Source organism: Delphinapterus leucas, chromosome 14 (genome assembly GCF_059928025.1).
Source record: "Delphinapterus leucas isolate spDelLeu-1000000601 "Yukka" chromosome 14, BTC_Dleu_Yukka2, whole genome shotgun sequence".
In the NCBI taxonomy this organism is placed as follows: domain Eukaryota; kingdom Metazoa; phylum Chordata; class Mammalia; order Artiodactyla; family Monodontidae; genus Delphinapterus; species Delphinapterus leucas.
In genome coordinates this window covers 79336446-79361778 of record NC_143142.1, presented here as the reverse complement: position 1 = coordinate 79361778, position 25333 = coordinate 79336446, and positions in this window count along the sequence as shown.

Here is a 25333-nt window from a genome sequence, read left to right as displayed (position 1 = left end):
CAGGAATGCGAGGATTCTTCAGTAAGTGGTGCTGGGAAAACTGGACAGCTACATGTAAAAGAATGAAATTAGAGCACTCCCTAACACCATACACAAAAATAAAGTCAAAATGGATTAAAGACCTAAATGTAAGGTCAGACAGTATACAACTCTTAGAGGAAAACATAGGCAGAACACTCTATGACATAAATCACAGCAAGATCCTTTTTGACCCACCTCCTAAAGAAATGGACATAAAAACAGAAATTAAAAAATGGGACCTAATGAAACTTCAAAGCTTTTGCACAGCAAAGGAAACCATAAACAAGACAAAAAGTCAGCCTTCAGAATGGGAGACAATATTTGCAAATGAAGCAACTGACAAAGGATTCACCTTCAAAATTTACGAGCAACTCATGCAGCTCAAATTCAAAAAAACAAACAACCCAGTCCAAAAATGGGCAGAAGACTTAAATAGACATTTCTCCAAAGAAGATATACAGATTGCCAACAAACACATGAAAGGATGCTGAACACCACTAATCATTAGAGAGATGCAAATCAAAACTACAATGAGGTATCACCTCACAACTGTCAGAATGGCCATCATCAAAATATCTACAAACAATAAATGCTGGAGAGGGTGTGGAGAAAAGGAAACCCTCTTGCACTGCTGGTAGGAATGTAAATTGATACAGCCACTATGGACAACAGTATGCAGGTCCCTCAAAAAACTAAAAGTAGAACTTCCATATGACCCAGCAATCCTGCTACTGGGCATATACCCTGAGAAAACCATAATTCAAAAAGAGTCATGTACCAGAATGTTCATTGCAGCTCTGTTTACAATAGCCAGGACATGGAAGCAAGCTAAGTGTCCATCGACAGATGAATGGATAAAAAAGATGTGGCACATATATACAATGGAATATTACTCAGCCATAAAAAGAAACGAAATTGAATTATTTATAGTGAGGTGGATGGACCTAGAGACTGTCATACAGAGAAGACGCAGCATAGAGAATTTACTTGAGGACACAGGGAGGGGGAAGAGTAAGCTGGGACAAAGTGAGAGAGTGGCATGGACATATATACACTACCAAATGTAAACTAGATAGCTAGTGGGAAGCAGCCGCATAGCACAAGGAGATCAGCTCGGTGCTTTGTGACCACCTAGAAGGGTGGGATAGGGAGGGTGGGCGGGAGATGCAAGAGGGAGGAGATATGGGGATATATGTATACATATAGCTGATTCACTTTGTTATACAGCAGAAACTAACACACCATTGTAAAGCAATTATACTCCAATAAAGATGTTAACAAAATAAATTAAATAAATAAATGGTTATATCAACTCTGCATTAGAGGAGCCAACCAACCTTGCAGTTGTTGATTGAGCCAATAGAATATTTAAATACACTCCACAATGACGAGATGTCAGAAAGACTTGGATCACTGGATTTGAATTAGAGAAAGAGATGCTTTTAGAAGGTTTCTAAGTTGTTATATTTGCAGGTATAAATCTCTTATTATCCTTTCTTTTGCTTATGCTACTTCTGAACTATCCATCAACTCTTGTTCTGTGTATGTATGTGTGTGCATGTGTGTATGTTTAACTAGGTTAATTTTGTTTCCAGTATCAGCCAAGGGTGAATCAGAAATGGCTGAGAATTGAGTGAGAAGAACTAAATGAAACACATATAAGTGGAAACATAGTAGGAAAATAAAATAGTGAATGACTCTCAAATAAATTCAAAGCTTTTCTTCAGTTTATGTTTGTATAAAAGGCATTCTTTGAGGTTACCTGAGGGCTAAGCTCATCTTGTTTGTTACTCAAGCTTAAATTAAAACAGGAAAATCACCAGATTTACATTTTTATTAATATTGTATTTTAAGTATTCCTTTGGCATTTTAATAAACTAAAGCTTAAATGCATCCCTATTTCATTACATATTTAACATTTTCTACATGGTGTCACTGCGTTGGTTTTCCAGAAATGTTAAATTGAGCAATTTCAGAGAAGAAATTTTCTGTAATGGTTGGTGGCACTTTATTCAAAACTATTTCATCTTTAAAAATGAAAGTAATAGATTAATTAAAAATATTATCTGGGGAACAATTTTGTATTGTTATGCTTCCTAACTCAATATAGTTACTGACTTAGTAATATTTATAAAGATCGATGTAAAAAAATGTCAATAAAAATGGAGGCAAAATGCATATATATCTATTAGGTGTAGATCTAAAGGTAGATTTGAATACGACCTTTTTTCTGACTCTGAATTTTTAGCATTAGTACATTTTATTATTGATTCCCATACATCTGCACTTCTTCAATAATGCTTATAGCAAATGGAAACTCTTACTGGTCATTATGATGATTTGAATAAAGAGAGCTTTGTAAAGACCTAACAATGCTGAGATAAAGTATTCAAGTCACAGAGTACTCTATGGAAAAAAAAATCACCTAGAAATAACCCTTTCTTCTCATTATTTTATTTTATCTTGTTGAAAAGGGACATTTTTAAACAAAATAAACCCTGACTATATCAAGAAGTATGTTATCATAACCTCCAGTCATAACTGAGTTGCTAAGCCTCTCTCAGATATTGAACTAATGGTGCGGGTCCATGGACAGGTCATTTTTACACAGTTGCAGTACAAACTACAATAAGGCTTGCTTTATTCATTATTATATCTTTAGGAGTAGTAAAATATTTTCCAAGGAAAACAGATATTAGACCCATGTGACAACTTACTGAAAGATATTTCTGTAATCATAAAAATAATCACACTGGAGTTTAAAGGAGATTCTGTCTGAGATATAAGAAGCTTAAAGAGCCTCATCCCATGACTTAGCAAAGACATCACAAAATTTAGGTACCAACCTAGGCTCATCAGGAGAAATAGGGAAATTTGAAAAGCTGTATTTATATAATATCCTTTAGGCCGACATATTCATTTTTGCCTTGGAATGAATGAATACATCCTTTGTGCTCAGTCCAGCAAATTAAACTTCAGTTTAGGAAGCAAGTATAGAAAATAAAAACAAAACAAAATAAATAAAAATATTTGCAATAGCACCAAAAAAAAAAAAAAAAGAAATTAAATACTTAGATATAAATCTAATGAACTAGGTACAGGCTCTATATGCAGAAAACTACAAACCTGATGAAGTAATCAAAGATGATCTAAATAAGTGGAGAGGTAGTATGTATTCATGTACTCATATTAGAAGACTCACTATTGTTAAGACACGATTCTTCCCAACTTAACCTTAATCATCACAAGGGCTCAGTTAAATTCGATATTGAGACTGATACCTGGCCATTTGGAAGCTTTCCTGCTCCTGAACCAACAGGCAGAAAAAGGCATCATCCTAAAGGCCTGCACCAGTAATACTATTTACTGATAGTGAGTTGCTTACACACAATAAGAGGGCTGTATATATAACTTGAGAGACTCACTGGGGTGCCTCTTACTAATTCTACAACTAATAGTAAATGTCAGTGGGGGATCAGAGCAACAAAAGAGAGACAGAATCCTTAGGAATTTACACCTTTCAGGAAAGTTCTCTTTCCTCCAAACCCATCTAAAATATTCCATTGCATTTTGGATGAAACGTAAAATTTTTAGCCAAGTCTCTAACACTTGCCATGTTCTGAGCCAAATCTATCATATGCCTCTTTTCTCCCTGCTACTTTACATCAGCAAATTAACCTTCTTTCCATCCTCAAAGTTGTCAAATCTATTGCTGTTCTCTTCGTACACGTTCTCTACTGGGATTCTCTCAGACTCCGGTCCTACTTAAACTCTTACTTACTGTAAAAATATGACCTCAAATTATTTATTCGCTATGAAGAATATCCTAACTTTCGAAGTAAGGTCTTAAAAAAAAATTTTTACAGTAGCCTGTACTTCTTCTCTTCTTATTAATAATTAATAATAGGGCTTCCCTGGTGGCGCAGTGGTTGAGAGTCCGCCTGCCGATGCAGGGGACATGGTTTCGTGCCCCGGTCTGGGAAGATTCCACATGCCGCGGAGCAGCTGGGCCCGTGAGCCATGGCCGCTGAGCCTGTGCGTCCGGAGCCTGTGCTCCGCAACGGGAGAGGCCACAACAGTGAGAGGTCCACGTACCGCAAAAAAAACCCAAAACAAAACAAAAAAAATCCAACAGTCCATTTCAGTCTTCATCCTGATTGTTCTGTTAGTCCCATTTGTCATAATCAGTCTTATTCTTTGATACAATTTATTCTTTCAGTCTTTGCAGGCTCTCCTTCATTTGCTTGGCCAGATTGATGTTGCTTTTTTGCCTTTTTTGTTTGTTTGTTTTAAATTCTAGCCATTCTAATGAGGGTGGAATGATATCTAGCTGTGGTTTTCATTGTATTTTCCTAGTGGCAAATGAATTTGAACATCTTTTTATGTGTTTTTTAACCATCTGTATGTATTTGTTAAAATGTTTCTTCATGTATTTTCTAATTGGATTATTTTTCTTTTATTTTTAATTTTGAGTTTTAAGACTTCTTTATATTTTCTGGACACTAGTACTTTGTCAGCTATGTTGTTTGCAAACATTTTTTTCCCACTCTGAATGGGTGTTGAATTTAATCAAGTGCTTTATTCTACATTGATTAATCAGATCATGTGATCTTTCCTCTTTTGGATTACATTGATTGGTCTTAAAATATTGATTTAGCATTGCATGTCTGGAATAAACCCCACTTGGTCATGGTATGTAATTTTTTTATACATTTCTGAATTTTCTTTGCAAATACTTTTTTAACAATGTTTACATCTATATTCATGAAGGATATGGTCTGTCTTCTTTCCACTGTTTGGCATGTTCTTAATTTTTTAAGGTATAACAGCCAAGATTGTAAGTTGTACTTATTGAGGGAAATAAGAAAAAGTACATCTCCATTTTCCTAGAAGCAGAAATTTTGTATAGCATTTTGAATTTTTAAAAAAATGTAGCAATTTATCTTTAAATTGCAATTTATCAGAGCATTAAAAATATTCCATTTATCTTGTATTCACCATCTCATTTACTCCAACCAATATGTTCTAAGGAATATCGCTATTACCACTTTGCATATTAAAAAAATGATGCTTATAAAGATTGCCCCATATCAGGTCAGTAGTAACTATAGGAGACAGGATTTAAATCTAGACAAATTGACCTCAAAACCTGTTTTTTATAACCACAACACCATGCTACTTTTCCTATTTAAATTATGAGTACATTTTAATTATGGCAGTTATATTTTAATCATAAAGTTAGCAGAAAGGATCAGTGTTATTTTTTCAACATACGTAAGAAAATATTATATATAAATGGAGATATTCTATAAAAAAATCTCTTTGGAGACAAAAAATTTTGATAAAAATATTAGTGTAATGTAGTTGTATTAGGACCATATTAACTAGTAAAATTAAGTTTATCTTGTTCTCCTAGATATATATATATATATATATATATATATATATAAAATACATTTGAATGCAAATGAGGCGATAGGACCTAGCATAAAGCAAGCTTTAATTAATGAATAAAGGTTACAATAAAGCTGTATCCTATATTAATTTTTTACAAAACACATTTGTATTCTAACTAAAACATATCAAAACTTTCAATCATGCTATGTATTCTAATATTAGAAGTTCATCTTTCAAAATATAGTACTTTTCAGTTACTCATATTATTATGTTTACTAAAAATGTCTGTGGCCTGTTCTGTCAATAAATTTTTCTAAATTATTTTGGGTGATGAAGGTTATCACTTTCAATTTATAGGTTAAAAATATTTTTCAGTGTAAACAAAAATAATATAAGCCACTAGAATAAAATTATTTTAAAATAAACTGTTAAGAAAGCTGTTACAGTTTCTCTTCTTCATATTTCTGATTATCCTACAAAGTCAGTAACTTTGGTAATTTATAACAATGATTAATAGTGTTCTCTCATATATATTCTTAAGAGACCACATTTTCACCTTGAATTTCCCTTTTACTTTATCCCTTCACATTTTCCTTCTTTTCTTTTACTATACATATAATTTTATGAGGTAGATTTTTTTAACAAGAGGACATATAAAGAATAATATATATGTCTCATATCCTTGGCATGTATATACAATTTTAAACTAAAACCTGTTCATCCTAATTTATGAGGCACATATGATTCTAAATACAGCATATAGTAGAGCTATTTTTAGAAAAGTAAAGAAGATAAATCTCATCTGAACCATAATCTTATTAATACTATGATGATAATTAAAGTTGTTCAATAATAATATATTTGCATTCATTCACTCATTTACCAACCATTGATTAGTGTCAAAAATAATGCTAGTCACTGAGATATAATTAGTACCAACACCTATTTCCATCTCTAAGCCTACAGAAAAATTTTAGTCAAAGGTATAAATGTATCTCAAAATAACATATTTAAAATAATTGTATAATGTACAAGAATGGGGGAATTCCCTGGTGGTCCAGTGGTTAAGACTCTGCACTTCCATTGCAGGGAACACGGGTTCGATCCCTGGCTGGGGAGCTAAGATCCTGCATGCCACATGGCGCAGCCAAAAAAAAAAAAAAAAAAAACAATTAAAAAGTATAAGTGTGAATATATATTAAATACAGCTAGAGATTTTGGTTGGTTTGTTTGTCTTAAACAGGACTTAAAAAAAAAATAGACATGCCATCATTTCTGTCTTTTCATTTCAGATCTCTGTCTCTCAGAGCTTGGAATCATTCTACAGACATGGTTTCTCCATGTGGCAGGAGAAATGACAGCCAGAATCCCTCTAAGTAAACACTTCCTTAACAACTCTTCTCTCTCCCCACTCCCTATCCCCCTGGAAGGAGAGATTATGTCTCTAACAATGTCATTACTTCAGTCTTTGGTCTCAGCTTCATGTTTTTAACCAGTGATTCAGAGAGATGTCATACAGTAACTGGCAAGGTCGCTGTCATGTACCACTCCCTCCCAGGGCCAGCTGGCATTTTGGAATCACCAGCAATCAGATAAATTAGGCAAGAACAGTTGACAATTTTTTCATAATCACAGGGATGGGAGCCAGAAGTTCTATGCTGTACAGAAAACAGATACTAAGAAGATAATAACTTTCTACTTTATTTGCCACCATAAAAATATGTACTTCTTCTCTTCTTATTAATAATTAATAATAGGGCTTCCCTGGTGGCTCAGTGGTTGAGAGTCCGCCTGCCGATGCAGGGGATACGGATTCAATCCCTGGTTCGGGAAGATCCTGCATGCCGTGGAGCATCTAAGCCCGTGTGCCACAACTACAGAGCCTGGGCTCTAGAGCCCGCGAGCCACAACTACTGAGCCCACGTGCCACCACTACTGAAGCCCGCGCACCTAGAACCCATGCTCTGCAAAAAGAGAAGCCACCGCAATGAGAAGCCCGTGAACTACAATGAAGAGTAACCCCCGCTCGCTGAAACCAGAGAAAAGCCTGTGCGCAGCAATGAAGACCCAACACAGCCAGAAACAATAAATAAAATAAAATAAATTTATTTTTTAAAATGTCTATAGACATGTATTTCCATATACAAAACTCCAACATTACTATATTTCACTGTTTGCCTCATGTAACTATTAGAATCACAATACAATGTGCTAAGAAAGGAAATGTCTCAAAGTGTAAAGTCTTACTCACCTTACTGCTTCCAGCTCCAAGTGCGGGAGCTCCATGTGCTATATATTCTTCTCAAATCACCAGTCATCGGTCACCATGTTGATCTTTATTATCCAGAAGTCCATGGCAAAATGATTTCTAATTCCCTGACCCACACTTCAGCTGTATTGGAAAGTCCACAGGACATTTGATTATCTGATTCTCAGTCCAACCTGGGATAGCTGGAGGCAGACACAATGAGGTCTCTTAATACAAATATGAAGGGCTGTCTGAAGAGCCAAGTTGCACTGAAGTCTGTCCTTTTCATCTAGAACCTATTGAAGACTGCATAAAGAAACAAACATACTCCTACTCTTTACTTTTTTCCATCAAGTGTCCTAAAGACATACACTTCACGGCATGTGTCTTAAGCTCAAAAAAATAAAGCAATTATAATTTTACAACCTTTTTAGTAATCATCCCACTCAATTGCAAACTTGCACGCCAGGGCCAGAATGACCCTTGTTATCTTTTATTCCATGCCCATGTATTTAACTGCGTTCCTTTTAACAGTTTCTGTTCATCAGGAGATTATTGGCTGAAAATGATAGAAATTCTACTCTAGCTAATAACTTGATTAAAAAAGAAACATATGTTACACAATTGTGAAGTCCAGAGATGGGTGTAGATTCAGGATTGGCTGGATCATGCAGTATACACAATGGCAATCTGTCTTTTCTTAACATCAGTTGACTTTGTTTTCCAGTAGATGCTCACCAGCCAGGCAAGACAACTGACAACAAAACCAGAATGACATTATTCCCAGTTCAGCTATCCCGAAGAGGGAAAATTACTCTTTCCTGGTAGCCATATTTCAGGATCAGGAAATTTCTGATTGACCCTGCTGCCAACGAATGCCTGAGTTCAACCACTGTACACTGTACAAAGCAGGATTCCCCACTCCTGGTTCATATACACATGATACAACAAAGGGGAAGATAGGTTAGTGAGAGTAACAGACCCAGTGCAACCATTTGGGATGGAAAAGGGGCTGGTATGCTGTAGAGAAACAGGATATTGGGCAAAGAAGAGGCATAAATTGGAACAAAAGCCTAACTTAACATTCACATGGAAATGAATGTTATGATAGAGGTATAATCCTATGAATGTTTATGAAGTCATAACTAATACAGTATATAATTAATCTTTAAGGATAAATATGATTTTGCCAGAAAAAGAAGGAAGGTGAAGGATAAAGAGATTTAATTCCTAGGAAAAATTATATATAAAAGCATAAAAGAATGAGTATGGTATACACAGGGAATATGAAATTGCTTTATGAGGTAGTGTAGGATGAGAGAGAATGTAATAGTGACAGTTCTGTTTCCATTTGGAGAGATCATCAATGTACCATAATTTAAGAATTTGAGATTTCATAATAATACATGATTTCAGCTGCTACCTAGGTACTCACATTTTAGCTGAGTACATACTCCACTCTACTAGGTAATTATGGTAGGTTCTAAATGCTATACTGAGATATGTAAAACAATATTTGTGGGTTAGAATATAGTTGAAGATATTGAGCTCCAAAAAACGCTTCACATTTAGAAAACAGTCACAGAAAACAAAAATTACAGGAAATTATCCCGGGTGTGGCTTCATTATTTTATTAGAAACACCTTTTGCTAAATGACCAATAGTCTATCAACAGTACCTCTGGCAGAAAATAGCTTAAGATTCTGCACATGAAAAGAAACTTTATCCTTCAACTTGCTGAATTTCGTTTCCATGAATTTCTTTTGTATTTCATGTTTAACTTTGGGTGCCTGAGCTTTTTTGCACACAGTTAATTTTAAGCCATATGATGAAGACATGACCCTCTAATCAGAAATAGAACTTAATAAAGATGTGTGGGAAAAATTAAATTATGAGCTTGACTGTGCTCATGTTGTTGAAAGCCTTTTGCTAATGGAATTTCAGACACATTTGTTTGCTTGTTAGCTTAGATCAGTCTTTTCTTGGTAAAATTATAAAGTAGTTAACATAGGTATTTCTCTACAGCAAGAGTATAGGAGGTCTATTCTATTAAAAAACAGAAACATTGTATATATGTTTTATTGCCACTTTCTAAAATTGAATATGATTATTAGTATTTTATCCTAGAATATTTCTTGAAAAAAAAGGAAGTCTTAAGGAAATGGAGACATGTACAAAATCAATAAAATCAGTTACACATTTTTTAATCAACATTTTGGGCTTTGAAGTTAGATAAATCTTTTTTTAGCTCTGTACCCTTACGCTGTCTGCTGTGCTATACAAGCAAAATACTTTACCTCTATCAACCTCAAGCTCTTCATATGTAAAATTTAGAAAATAGAAACTCTCTTACAGGTCAGTAAAAAAATAAAATAACATACACTGGATCAGCATTATTTTTCATTTGTTTTTCAAAAGAACCAAAGATAAATATCTCTCATAAAACACTCTTGTTTTTATCAAAATATATAGTCTCTTTCAACCAGTATTCATAGGTAAAACTATCAAAAATAAAATCTAGAAATGTTTAACTAGTTAGTAAATATATTTGCATTAGGAAGATGGCAAAGAATAAAATGATTGCTTGCTTTCAATTAACTTAAATCCAATTGAAAAGAAGTGACACAAAGTGAAATAATAGAACATAGAAAGAAAAAACTATGGTGGCAATGAAAATTATCACATAATTAAAAGCTGAATTTTATGATGTGTAGTGTTATAGGATTTCAGAAGGGTGCCTTGATCATTAGAGGAATAAAGAGTGTTGTCATAGAGGAGGAAAATCTGTATAAGTGGTATTTGAATATTTAAAGTGTATATTTGGGTATGTTTATAGATATTTTAAAAATTCAGATATGCTGTAGCTGATACTGTTTTTATATACATCTGAATTATCAACATTGAAAAATGATAGTTTGCTTAATATTTGATAATAAAATTAAAATATCTGACATTTAGTGATATATCCACCAGGCATTATTACAAGTGCTTTGCATGAATTATCTTACTTAATCTTCATAACTACCCTTTGATATGGGTTGTATTATTATCCCTATTTCTTTTTTTTTATAAATTTATTTATTTTATTTATTTATTTTTGGCTGTGTTGGGTCTTTGTTGCTGGGCGCAGGCTTTCTCTAGTTGCGGCAAGTGGGGGCTACTCTCTGTTGCGGTGCACGGGCTTCTCATTGAGGTGGTTTCTCTTGTTGCAGAGCACAGGCTCTAGGCACGCAGGCTTCAGTAGTTGTGGCACGTGGGCTCAGTAGTGGTGGCACGCGGGCTTAGTAGTTGTGGCACGCGGGATCTAGAGCACAGGCTCAGTAGTTGTGGAGCACGGGCTTAGTTGCTCCGCGGCATGTGGGATCTTCCCGGACCAGGGCTCGAACCCGTGTCCCCTGCATTAGCAGGTGGATTCTTAACCACTGCGCCACCAAGGAAGCCCCCTATTTCTTAAGAAAGGGAACTGAGGACAGAAAGTTTAAGTTAAATAAACAAGATCGCAGAGCTGAGAAACAGTGAAGATACTTATTAATACTACCAAGTGGGAGATGTATCATGACAAGTGAATCATTTATATATTTAATTACACAGGTGAGACTGTATATATACTGTTTATGCCCCATTTCTTCCATAGACTTACCAACACTTGTCCACAAATGAATTAGGAAAGAATTATTGAAGAAAATTGGTGTTAGTTCATTTTCTTTTACCACCGCAAAACGCTTCCAGCAAGTATCTTTGGGAGAGAGACTTTTTGTCTTTATTTGTCAGTATTTGTCAATATTCCAGCAGCTAACATAATGCCTGGCTTCTAGGGCTGTGCAATATGTTTGTTGTTCAAATGAAGAGCTTTCTTCAAGGAGGTATAGTAAGGAGCCGGTAAAGGATCAGCACTTTAGCATTCCCAGATTGCCTAATTGATGTATATGCCAACAAAACACACACACACACAACGATAAACTGGATAAATTGCTGCTGAGTAAAGAGCAAAACAACAACAAAAAATCAAGTTGTTTATATAAAATATTAAATGTAATCTTAAATATACTAGTTAGAAAAAATAGTAAGTCTATTTTATCATGATGTCCACTAGATTTGAGAGCTGGAGAGCCTCCTCACCTCTGTGTCAACATTGGTTTTACCCTTATAAAGAATATTTAGACTATATGAAGACTAGTTTAGGAAACAAAATTAGAGGCACGTCGGTGTCAGACGCCTATTTTGATTCTGTGGAATGGGTGTCCTGGCTTGATCCTTCACTTGAAAGTACTTACCAAATTCAAAAAAACATTAATATCATTAAAATTGTTGTATATAGCTCATTCTTAATTTTGACACTGATCTGTGTATTATACCTATCTATAGTTTTAGAAATTATAAAACATTTTTACCCTAAAATGTTGTTGACATCTTAATACAGTTTAAAAGGGATTACAAGTTTATTTGTTTCCAGTCTCACATTTTTCAAATATATTTTGAAAGAAAGGTAAGGGAATCATTTTTCCTTTATGCCATTGCCTTAAAGGTTTATGATTAAATACTCAGCACCATTCCTTTATTGAAGGTTTTCAGATAAGTTAAAAGGAAAAAAATAAATAAATCCTTTAAGTGACTAAAAATCAATGCTACTCACCATCCGGAATAGTGACTCATTCTGGTAATTACCTGTAAAATATTGCTGGGCTGCAATGCTTCACCTTTCTGTCTATGAAGCATCACTTTGGAAAGATTCAGTCACGTCCATGAAAAACAACTCTGAAATCGTGCAATTACAGAACAGCTTGTAGAATAGCATCAATGTACTTGAAAAGAAAGGATTTTTCTACTTGCAGTGTGCTTTTGCTGTGATAGATATGTATCTTCTAAGTTGTAGTCACTCTCTATAGGTCTAGTCAAGAGGAGGATACAAGTCTTAAGTTCTCTGCTTCTGTTGCATAGGGATGTATGTTTCTCCAAACTTGACTAATTACAGTGATGTAAAATACTAGATATTCAAAAAATCTCAAGTCACTTAAGAACATGCTTCTCCAGCCTTATCTCTAGACATTCATATCTTACATTCCATGCTCTGTTAACAGTAACCCCCAAATGATAACACGAAAGAAAGCATGTCTGTCATACTTTGCTTTGTTTATGCCACGTATTGCTTGGCAATATGAACATTCAATAAACATTTGGTTAATTAAATGAATTTCTTTTGATAAGTGAAAACTTGCATACTCTATTTTGCCTACGTGTCTTTCAAGTACTTCCTGAAGCAGGACTGAGAGAAAATATGGAGCATATGTAACCACACAGGCACTGACCAATCAAAAAGAATGTTGGCTTCATCAGAAACACATAGTCCAACATGGCAACCCAGTCCATACCAATTCTCAGACAACTTCCTTTACCATTTTTGCACATTATCTTTACCCTGCTTTTTTTGTCTATCCTACATTTATGTTTTATGTCTAAGCCTAGCTCTGTATTAGCATTACTTCTAATATCCTTTGTCCTCTGATCATATGTTACTTAACTTTGCTTGCATACCATTTTCATCCGTTTTATTGAGGCATGACTGACATGTAATAAACTTCACACATTTAAAGTGTAAAATTAGATATGTTTTGACACACATATACACACCAAGAAACCATCACCACAAACAAGTTAAGAAAAAAAAATTTCATCACCTCCCAAAATGTCCTGGAACCCTTTTGTCATGTTTCCCTCCCACCCATCCTGAACCCCCAACAAGGTACCCACTGAACTGTTGTCACTATAGATTGGATTGAATTTTCTAGAAATTTATATGCTTGTATTATACACTGTGTACACTTTTTTGGTCTGGTTTCTTTCACTCTGCTTCTTTTGAAATTCATCCATGTTGTTGTGTACATTGATTTTTATTGCTGAATAATATTCCATTGTATGGATATACCACAGTTTTAACTCACTTATAGGCCAATGAACATTTGGATTTGATTCAAGGTTGTTTATAGCAATATAGCTGCTAAGAACATTCCTATATATTTTCTTTTCTCTTGGATAAATACCTAGGAATGGAATGGCTACTCCACATGGTAAGTGCAAGTTTAACTTTTTAAGAAGCTGACAGACTGTTTTCCAGTGTGATTGTACCATTTTACATTTTCACTACACATGTGTGAGAGTTCCAGATGGTCCACTAATCTCAACATCATTTTTTACAGTTAGTTTAATTTTAGCCATTCTAACAGGTACATAAGGGTATCTCCTTGTGTTTGTAATTTGCATTTTCTTCATTAATGATATTGTATGTCTTTCTGTATATTGGTCACTTGAATATCTTTTGTTAAAGATTTGTTCAAATATTTTGTGCATTTTATATTGGATTGTTTGTTTTATTATTGATTGTTGAGGTTCTTTATGTATTTCGAATACAAGCTCCTTATCAGATATATGAATTGCAGATATGTAGTCTCGTCTGTGGTTTGTCTTATTATTTTTCTGAGAGTATGATTTAAAGAATAGAAGTTATTATTATTTTTTTTACTTTCATAAATTCCAATTTATTTATAATGGTTCTTTTATGGATTATTCTTTTGTTATATCTAAGAATTATTTGTCTAAACCAAGATCACAAAGATTATCTCCTATGCTTACTTCTGAAAGTTTTGTTTTATTTTATTTTGCTTTGTTTTGTTTTGAGTCTATAATGCATTTTGAGTTTATTTTTGTATCTGGTGCAAGGTACGGATAAAAGTGGTTGTTTTTTTGGCATATATATATATATCTCCAAATGTTCCAGCAACAATTGTTGGAAAGACTATTGTTTCTTCACTGACTTGCCTTTGATTACTTTCAAAAAAGTATATACATATATATGACACGTATATGTTGTCTGTATAAGTGCTATTGTTTATATATGTGCATGTCTATTTATAGACTGAATTTGTCCCCCCAGAATTCATATGTTGAAACCTAGATTCCAGTGGGATGGCTTTTGGAGGTGGAGATTTTGGGAGTTGAGTTGGTCATGAGGATGGAATCCTTAAGGACAGGGTTATGAAACAGACCCCAGAGAGATCCCTTAACCCTTCCACCATGTGAGGTTATAATAAGAAGATTGCTTTCTATAAGCCAGGAAGCAACCTACTCTGCCCAACTTCTTGATCTTGGACTTTCCAGCCTCTAGAACTGTGAGAAATGAATGTCTGTTGTTTATAAGCTATCCAGTTTATGGTATTTTTGTTATAGAAGCCTTAGTATACTATGATTACTCTCTTGTCATGTTGTGATTTATAATAAATGTATATTTGGTCTTTGTACAGTTTCCAGTACAGAGCTCCTAAAACCCTTGGAATTTCCTAACTAGGGAGAGCAGCAAAGGAGTCTTTTGTTATGTTAATGAGGACTGCACCTAAGGGTAGGGGATGGTTGCCAGGGAAACCAACCAAGTGATTAGAGGATTGAAACTTAGTGCCACCCCCGTAGATCTCCAGGGAGAGGGGAAGGGCTGGAGGTTGAATCAATTATCAATGGCCAATGATTTAATCAATCCTTTAATAAAGCTTCCATAAAAACTCTGAAGGGCAGTGTGAGAGATTCCAGATTGGTGAACACGGGGAGATTTCGCTGGGCTAGGGCCTGGAAGCTCTGTGCCCTTTCCGGATACCATGCTCTATGCAGCTCTTCCGTCTGCAATCATTGTATCCTTTTATGATAAACTGGTAATCTAGTAAAAAATGCTTTTTTTGAGTTCTGTGATCTGCTCTAGCAAATTAATCAAAACCAAGTTGGAACCTTCTATCTGTTGAACCTATGGTGTGTTTGTTAGAAGCACAGGTTTTGGGCTTTCGATTGACATCTGAAGTGTATGTGTGTGGAGAACAGTCTTAATGGACTGAGCCCTTACCTGTGGGTTCTGATGCTCTCTCCAGGTAGATAGAGTGTGTCAGAATTGAGTTCAATTGTAGGATATCCAGCTGGTGTCAGAGAATTTCATGTTGGTGTGGGGGAAACCCTCCTCACCCACATATTGTAATTGTAAAGTGACCAGACCTTTTATTTAGCTCAATTCTGTTTCATTTTTCTGTTTGTCTACCTTGACAATACTACATTGGCTTGATTACTATAGTTTCATAAGCTTTGAAATAAAGGACTGATAGATCACTGTTTTTGTTGTTTTAAATAGTTGTTTTGGCTCTTCTAGGTTCTTTGTATTTCCATATTCATTTTAGAATTAGCTTATAAATTTATCAAAAATGCCTGCTGGAAGTTTAACAGGGATTTTGTTGAATCTGTAGATCAGGGATTGACACACTACCACCCTCTAGCTTTGGCTACTTCTATCACCTGCTTTTGTAAATAAAATTTAAGTGAAGTGCCATGTTTTACTGCCATGACATCAGTTGACATTTTTGTCTATGGCTATATTCTTGCTACAGAGGCAGAGTTGAGTTGGATAGAGACTCTGTGATTTGCAAAGCCTGAAATATTTACTATCAGGACTTAATTTTAAGGCTTCCAACACATGAACAAGGTGTATCTCTTTATTTATGCATTTCATTTCTCTCAGCAATATTTTGTACTTTTCAGTATTGCTCATACTAATTAAAATTTTGTCCATAATATTTGCATCTATGTTCTGTTAGTTGATGAGTTGTAAACTTTTTTTCCTGTGAGTAATGCTGGCCTCAGACTATTCTATAAATGTGAATTAGGTATGGTTGGTTCATGATGTTCAGTATTTCTATCTCCTTGTTAATTTTCTGCCTACTAGTTTTGTTCACTAATACCACAAATTTTACTTTTTCTAAGAGAGGTGTGTAAAATCTTTCTACTGTAATTGTTAGAAAATTCTCTATCATTTATTGAAGGAGAGGTATTGAAATCTTCATCTATAAATGTGGATTTGTCTATTTCTCATTGCAGATCTGTTTTTGCTCCATGTATTTTGAAATAGCATATTTAGGTGCATAAAATATTTAGGCTTATTATTTGCTCTTGATAAATTTGACCCCTTGACTATTATGAAATTGTTTTCTTTATCTCTGATGATGGTCTTTGCTCTCAAATTTACTTTGATAATAATAAGAATACTCAGCCTTTTTTTTTTTACAAGTGTCGCTATAGTATGTATTTCCTGAAATTACTCAATTCAACCTATCTATGTCTTTATACACAAGGTGTGTTTTCATAAGAGGCATATAATTAGATCTAGCCCTCCTTCCCACCCTCACACCTGCCAATCTAATCTTCATCTTTTAAATGTGAATGTTCAGACTATTTACATGTAATGTGATTATTCATATGGTTAGGCTTAAGTGTACCATTTTGCTATTTTTTTCTATTTATTCCATCTGTTCTTTGTTCCCTTTCTTATAACTTTCTGCCTTTTCTTATTTGAGTATATTTTATAACATTTTATTTATTTGGCTATCAGATATAACTGTTCTGTTATTTTAGTGGTCACTTTAGTGTTTGTAATATACCTTTTAACTTATCACAGTCTACTTTCAAGTGATATAACATTTCATATACTACAGTATAGGAATTTTGAAATATTTCTTTTATTTCTTCCCTATCATATATTAGGCTACAATGGTCCTATAGTTTACTCACATATATGTATGTTATAGTCCTGACAGTATATTATTATTGTGTTTAAGTAGTCATTATCTTTTTAAAATATTTAAATTGGAAGGAAATGTTTTATATTCAACCATGCTTTTACTTTTTCTAATGATCTTTATATTGATCCATATTTATATATCATGTCAGTTTCCTTCTGCCTAAAGGAAAGTTTATAACATTTCTTATAATGTGGATTTGTTGGGGATAAATCCTATCAATTTTATCTGTTTTTATTGTACCTTAAATTTTATATATTTTTGTTGGACATCGAATTCTCAGCTGACAGGTTTTCTTTTTTTTTTTTTCTTTTGATATATGACTCTTTTCTTCAGATACAGAATTCTAGGTTGATAGATTTGTTTTCTTTGTTTTACCTTAAATATATTGTTCCATTCTCTTCTCACTTGCATTCTTTTCAATAAAAAAATCTATATACTTTTCTTTGTCCTTCTGTAGGTTACATGTCTTTTGTCTCTGCTTTATAAATTTTCTCTTTTTCACAGCTTTTGAGCAACTTGGTTATATGACTTTAACTTGCTTCAGGCTTTTTGTGTTTGAGAATGTTGAACTCCTTGGATCTGTAGGTATGTCATTTTCATCAAAGAAAAATGTTTTCTTGATATTTTTATGCCACCCTCTCCATTCTCTCCTCTTCTTCAGGGACACTGTTTGTGTATATTTAATTTAAGTGCAAACTCTTGAAGTTTTCCCACAGATAACTGATACTCTTCTTCTTTGCCCTTTTTTTTTTTTTCTCGTTGCTATGCTTTCAAATTCACTTATCTTTCTGTCTGCAATATCAACGTCAAATTGATTCTGTTTTTACCTTGCATATGTTTATTTACTTTTTGAATATTAAGAATACTGTTATGATAATTGTTTTCATTTACTATACTGTCTATTTGAACATCTGGAAAGGTTTTGTTTCAATTTTGATTGGTTAATTCCCCCCCCCCCATTATAGGTTGTGTTTTTCTGGTCTTTGCATGCCTGGTAATCTTTGGATGATAGACATTATGAATTTTATCTTGCTGGTTGTTAGATCTTTTTGTATTACCTATCCATATATCTACCTATCTATCTATCTATCTATTTATCTATCTATCTATCTATCTGTCTTCTTGAGCTTCTTCCTGGAATACAGTTAAATCAATAATAGAAGTTTGATCTTTTTGAAGCTTGCTTTAAGATGTTTTAAGTTGGACCAGTGCAGGATTTATCTTAGGGCTAAATTACTCCCCACTACTGAGGCAGGGCCCTTCTGAATACCCTGTGAAGTATGAGATTATCTCGTCTGGTTGGTGAGAAGAGGTTCTTTTTCATGACTTGTTTGAGACTAGGCACTTCTGACCCTCTAAGATGATTCTTTCCCCATTTGAAGTATTTTCCACATGAACGCATCAGTCAGTACTCTGCCAAATACCTGTGGAGGGTTCTCCACCCTTCTTAGAATTCTCCCTCTTTGCAGCTTTCTCCTCTCTAGGGTTTGGTCTGTGAACTTCAGCTGACTTACCTCCTCATTCTTCTCTACTAAGGCAATTCACTCCCTTCCCTAGACTAGAAACTCCATCACGGCCGTCAGTTTGTTAATCATGGGACTCACAATGCTTGTTTCACATCTCTGAGGAATTACAGTCATTGCCTACTGTCCAGTATATTGCAAACATTCTTTTTTTGTTTTTGTTTTTTTCAGACAGAAGTGTCAAATAATTCATTTTACTACATTTTCCCCAGAAGCACAAGTATTAAATATCACTTTGTACTTCCCAATAACAAATAGAGGTTTTCTACGTTAATAGAGCATCTACCCTTATTTGAATATATTTGAATAGTTTTTTTTTTCTTTTGGCCGCACCATGCGACATGTGGGATCTTAGTTCCCTGACCAGGGATTGAACCTGCACCCTCTGCAGTGGAAGCGCAGAGTCTTAACCACTGGACCACCAGGGAGGTCCCTCTACCCTTATTTGAGTCAACATTTGTACTGGGACTGGGACTATCTATTTTGTTCATATTATAGCCGTAGGGTTTAACACAATATCTTGTATATAAAAGATATAAACATCCATCATTTATTTATTTATTCATCATGTATTTATGGGATGATGCTATAATGATGAAGTATGCTAAATAAAATAAAAATTTTGCCCTCATATTTTTAGGTGTCACAGAAATCTATCTTTCTATCTATTCATCCATCTATCCACATCTATATTAATATAATAATTAATGCTATAAAAATAAGCCAGATTTATAAATAGTAAACATAATCACATAATTAGTAATATGCATGCCACGTTAATAGCAAAATATTAGAATTTTATTTTATTTAGCATAACTTTGAAGGTAGATGTAAATAGATAACTTGAAAACACTGCTAGAATTTTTCAAAATAATTACTCATTTGTCTAATATTCAGGATTATAAGAAAACACAATATATCAACTCACTTTCTAAAAGGAATCTATATTATTTTTAAAAATCACATTAGAGAATTAGAGATATCAGATGTACTCATGTTACTGCTCAAAAGATAAAATCTAGGATATATCCCAATCATGAACTGCACTCTTCATATCCACAGTGATATTCTTTATCTTCTCTCTTTAATATGTACATTCTATTATCCAGTTTCATTGATATAGATTTTCTACAGTGGGTCCTATAGAACAAACTTTCAGCATTTGTTAGTGACATACTGTTTGGGAAGGGTTGCAGAAATTAAGCAGTAGTTACAGTTTGTAAACAAATTCAAACCTAGACTTCTAGTATTATGTGGTATGAGTTGGAAGATGGAGGAAACTCTGGAAGTTATCCAAAGGATGATAGTCATGTCACTGGGAAGTAAGAAATACAGTAAGAAGTAAAAAAGATTATATTATAACAAAATTTTGTATATTGTCATTGTAGTCTTGGTTAAGGATAGCATTAAGAAGAACTGACTGCTCTAACAGTCATTTCTAGGATACCTGATGTATGAATAAGAGTAAAACGTGAACACAGTCAAAGTATGGAGATCCAAGTGTAGGATAATATTAGAGAATGATTCCACATCTGGGACTTAAAAATGATATTATAATGGACAGAAGTTATTGTAGATATCTTTTTCTTTTAAAGCTCACATCTTTCTGAAATATGCTTTTCAAAATCAATTACTCTTTAGATTATATACTTATTTAGAAATGAATAAAGTTTTGTACAGTTACTGTGTGACTAAAAGGATCAATATCAGATGACTAGACAGATATTTAAAATTAGAATTTTGAAATTTTTTCCCTAAGCGTCACAATGTACGTAATACAGGGAGATGGTTAAGATACAATTGTCATGTAGTAGTCTCCTCTGAAGACATTGTAAGTGAAGTTCGAAAGATTATCTACTTGTTTTTCAACTGTGAAGATTTCTTCCTGGTGGTAAGCATATAAAAATGCTTTCATCTGCATTATGAAACATTTACACTAGGAAACATAAGCTACTGAAGTTTATCCTTACATCAAATTTTAAATAAAAAAATCTTTTCCAAGAAAAAAACACATTAATGTTCTATATCAATGTTATGTTCAAGCTATCAACTTTAAGGATAGTTTATTTTTACATTTTCATTAAGGGAGAGTTAAATTAATAATTTACAGATAGACTGTTAATCTGAATTCAATAGAGGAAGTAAAGACTCTGCTAGGTGAGTCAGTCAGAAAGAAATTTAATATAAAGAGTATGGAGCTTATAAACATTGTTGAAAGTTGAAAAACTCATGTTCCAGTCCATGTACCTGTTCCAGAATAATCATCTCCCCTCCTCAGTTCTGCCTTCAAAATTTCTGTAAATGCATCCAGCTGGTGAACAGTAATTCATATCTAACACCCTATCAGTAAGGGAGTTGATAAAATATAGTTTTAACTTTTTCAGCATCTGTAAAATATGAAGATTGAGTATGTTTCACATTATTGATTTTTCATTTATATAATATACACAACACGAGGAAGGGTCTTTTGAGAGAACTGAGATATCCTTCACAATTTAGGGTATACTTTATAATACAAAATACGTTTTGTTTGGTTGAATTTCTTGATAGTTATTAAGTAATTAAAGTAAGCAAATTGTGGCACTGTGTTTAAAATTTCTGGGTAGTTCTCATTTAAAGATTGAAAGCTGGAAGCAGTGCTTTTCTTTTGATAAATCCTTTTTCTAATCATTTTAGTATGGATTTATATAAAATATAGGTGAAGAACCCTCCACCAGTCACAGTGCCATGGAAATTTGAGTTCTAATTGTGATACAGCCACAAGATCCTTTTACGCTGAATACAAAGTAACTTCTAGCATACTATATTGTATATTTTATTATGTGTTACCCGTACTACAGCAAAACAAACCTAGATTTCCTGATATTTAAATAAGCAGATGTTTTTGTCACTCTGAAATCTGTTTTTCACAAGTTTCCAGGCCACGATTTAGACAGTTCTACTGAACAACAAAGATGCTAACATTTCCATGGTGACTCCATTCACATGACAGTTACCAGACTTTTTGTGCTTTTAAGGTGACATTTAAGTAATTCTGAAAGTTTTCACACTAGAGTCAGACAGGGCCTATGCGATCTGAAGTGGATTTGTGCGTATATATCAATGAAACATAAACCAAATTGACTGCATAGCTTCATTCTGCATTGTAGATATGAATGGGTTTGTTGGTTTATCCTGTGTATTAAAGATAACTATATTTATTGTACTATATAAAATATAAACATTATTAACAATGACACTTAAATTATGAAAATGTATTATTAATGATAAATTGCTATACAATTAGACACATGGACATTTACACATAAACACAGAAATGCTCCTCAAAAAGCAGTACTTTGCTATCAGCTTTGAACCTAGTATTGATTTGTTTTGATTCATTCAGATTTATTCCATACTTAAAGAATTACTTAAATAAATAATCAATGTTAACATAATTGATCTAGAAATGTAAAAAAAATTTTTAAATAAGGAAGAATTTTTCTCTGGCATATTTTGATTTTGTATTAAAGAACTCCTTATTCTCAAAATCAATAGCTCTTCCTAGTATGAAAGAACATTCAGGGCTGATGTCATTACTAGAGGAATGGTGGGTGTGGGAATGAAATCTCCACAAGTGGGGTCAAAGAAGCCAGCTGATTTTTTCACACATTTTCACATTTCTAAGTGAGCTAACATAGTGCTCCTGAGTTCCAGATAGAATCCTGCTGAAGACCAGCAACAGGGCAATAAAGGAGAGAGAAAGTTGTATCTGGGTTGTAAAGCAGAGAGTTAAGAGCTGTTTGGAAATGGGTGATACGCTGTAAAGCACAAAGAGACCTTTTGAGATTTGCTGGCACTCTATTGATTAAAAAGTCCTGATTTTGCCTTCAAAATATTTGAAGGCAGGAGTAAACTGGTTATAACTTTAGGTACAATAAAGCCCAGACCCAGCTCAATGAGAGAAACGATTGCCTCTGATCCCTATGGTAGCATCCTGGCAGAAGGTAAAAAACATTTACTTCAAACTCTGTTCTGCCTTTATAACCCAGGCCTAAAATATAATTCTAAAATGGCGAAAATAAAAAGCAGCAGGAAAATATGATTCATAGTCGAGAGACTCACAGGCGGCAGGAACGGTTACACAGATAGCTCACATACTGGAATTAGTAGAAATGAGATTCAAAGTAACTAGGAAAAGCAAACATAGGATATATCTTTCCCACACTGTTACTTCTGAACCCTCTTTGCTTTTAGCTTTAAAGTGTGCACATTTCTTATAATGTTTGTAAAATTGTTTATTGTTTGGCAGGATATGTTGTAAGTTAAAGATGCATATCATAAGCTGTTTTAGAGCAACCACTTAAATTTTAATACAAGGAAAAATACCTAAAATGCCAATAGAGGGAATAACATGTAATAGTGAAAATGCATACTCAGTGAACCCAAAACCACGCAGGAAAGGAAGCACAAAGGAATAAAAGACAGGTAGAATAAAATACAGCATCAATAGCAAAATGGTTGACATTAACCTAAACCTATCAATATTTATATTAAGTATAAATGCACTAAATGGTCTGAAAAATGTTTAAAAATCCAAAATTGCAAACCTTGGTAAAAGAGGAAAGCCTAACCTTATGCTGTTTATGAGGCTCTTCAGACTCTTAAAAACACTTTTGCCTTAAGTTTTGCTGGGCACGACGTTAAATCATTCAGAGAGCTCTCAAAGGTCTTAATACCTACGCTATGTGGTCTGTCGTATCTAACTGCATTCTCTACAATAGCTATTCGTTATTCAGTGTTTCATGACAGAACAATTCAAAGTTAACTGACAATCCCAATTTATCCCACCCCCCACCCCCGTATCTGTATGTTTGTTTTCTACATCTGTGTCTCTGTTTCTGCTTTGTAAATAAGATCATCTATACCATTTTTTTCGGATTCCACATATATGCATTAATATATGATATTTGTTTTTCTCTTTCTGACTTACTTCACTTTGTATGACAGTCTCTAGGTCTGCTATTGATACTACCTGCTGTAGAGCACAGGGAACTCTACTCAGCGCTCTGTGGTGACCTAAATGGGAAGGAAATCCAAAAAAGAGGGGATGTATGTATATGTGAAGCTGATTCACTTTGCTGTACAGTAGAAGCTAACACAACAGTGTAAAGCAACTATACTCCAATAAAAAAAAAGCAAAGTTAACTGACATATCTATGTACTAGAATTTGTATATGTTTGGATATTTAAACCTTACCACCAAAAATGAAATAAAAATATCATGTCAATTTTATATAAGAAAAATTAAGACTATTAAAATAAATTCACCTAATCTTGCCCCTAGAAGGGTTAAGAGCTGGGATTTAATCTATAGCCTTTCTACCTCTAAATTTTGTATCCTTCTGTAACGTGATGCCTTCTAAAAGTAAGTGTATTGCACTTGAATTGTGACAATTAGGCAAGACATCTGCATAACATTGTTTATAATCACCAAATCTCTAAACTTACTGTATAATATATCAGTGAATGCCTTATAACAACAAATCCTCCTGAACTAAGAGCTGAAAGTGCTCCTAATAATAAAATTTACAAAGCATTAATTTGAGGACAACAAGTAACAAAACTTGTTTTTAAAATAGGCTGTGCTTTTCTATTTTTAATTTTTCTAACTCCCCCATCTATTTATTAGGAAAGTTTTTAAATGAGGTTAGATATAGAGGGATGATTATAATCAAGGCCAATTATGTAAGTGTTCCAACTATACAACACATATTGGTCTATATTAAACTGTGATTTTAACATTTGCTTCAGGCCACTTTCAAAACTGCGCTGAGTAATCATTTCTACCTGTAATGCATTTACTAATTGGCCAAATATGTCTTTGTCAATTGGGCTCATTCTAAACTATTTTCAAATCATTTATGGACAATACTGAGTTGATTTTCTCCAAATTGCCAGAGATTTTTTCTTAACTCATTGAAATTTAAACATATCTTTCCTTCTGGAAAAAAATAAATAAATTCTACCAAAACCAACAGACATTCTCATTTGCAAAACTTATTGAGGATACTTTCAGTCTTATCTGACAGTTTGGGGATGAGAATAATACACTGAATGAAAAGAAATAATTTTCAATAAGATTTGCCATTTAATAGTGAGGTACATATTTTTTAAACTGCACATATTTTTGAGATTGTTTTCCATTTTAATAGGACATTTAACCTATGTAGGGAAAAACCAATTAGTCAAATATCATACAAACATTAGCAGAGCGTTCACAAATAATGAAAAGTTGTTGTTTCTGTGTGTGCTTTGAGAACATTTTTTTCCTGTTATTAAATGTTAGTTGTTTCCTTCTTCCTTTAGTCTTAATGTTGTTTTTAAAATACTTGATTTCCCTAATGAAATTTCACAATTAATGAGTACTAATTAGGATCAAGCACTGTCTTAAACACTTCACGTACTATCGCATTTTATCCTCATAATAATAATTTACTTGATAACTTATACTCATTTTTGTGGTGACTAAGTTATGAAGAAAACAAATAATTTTTCCAAAATGA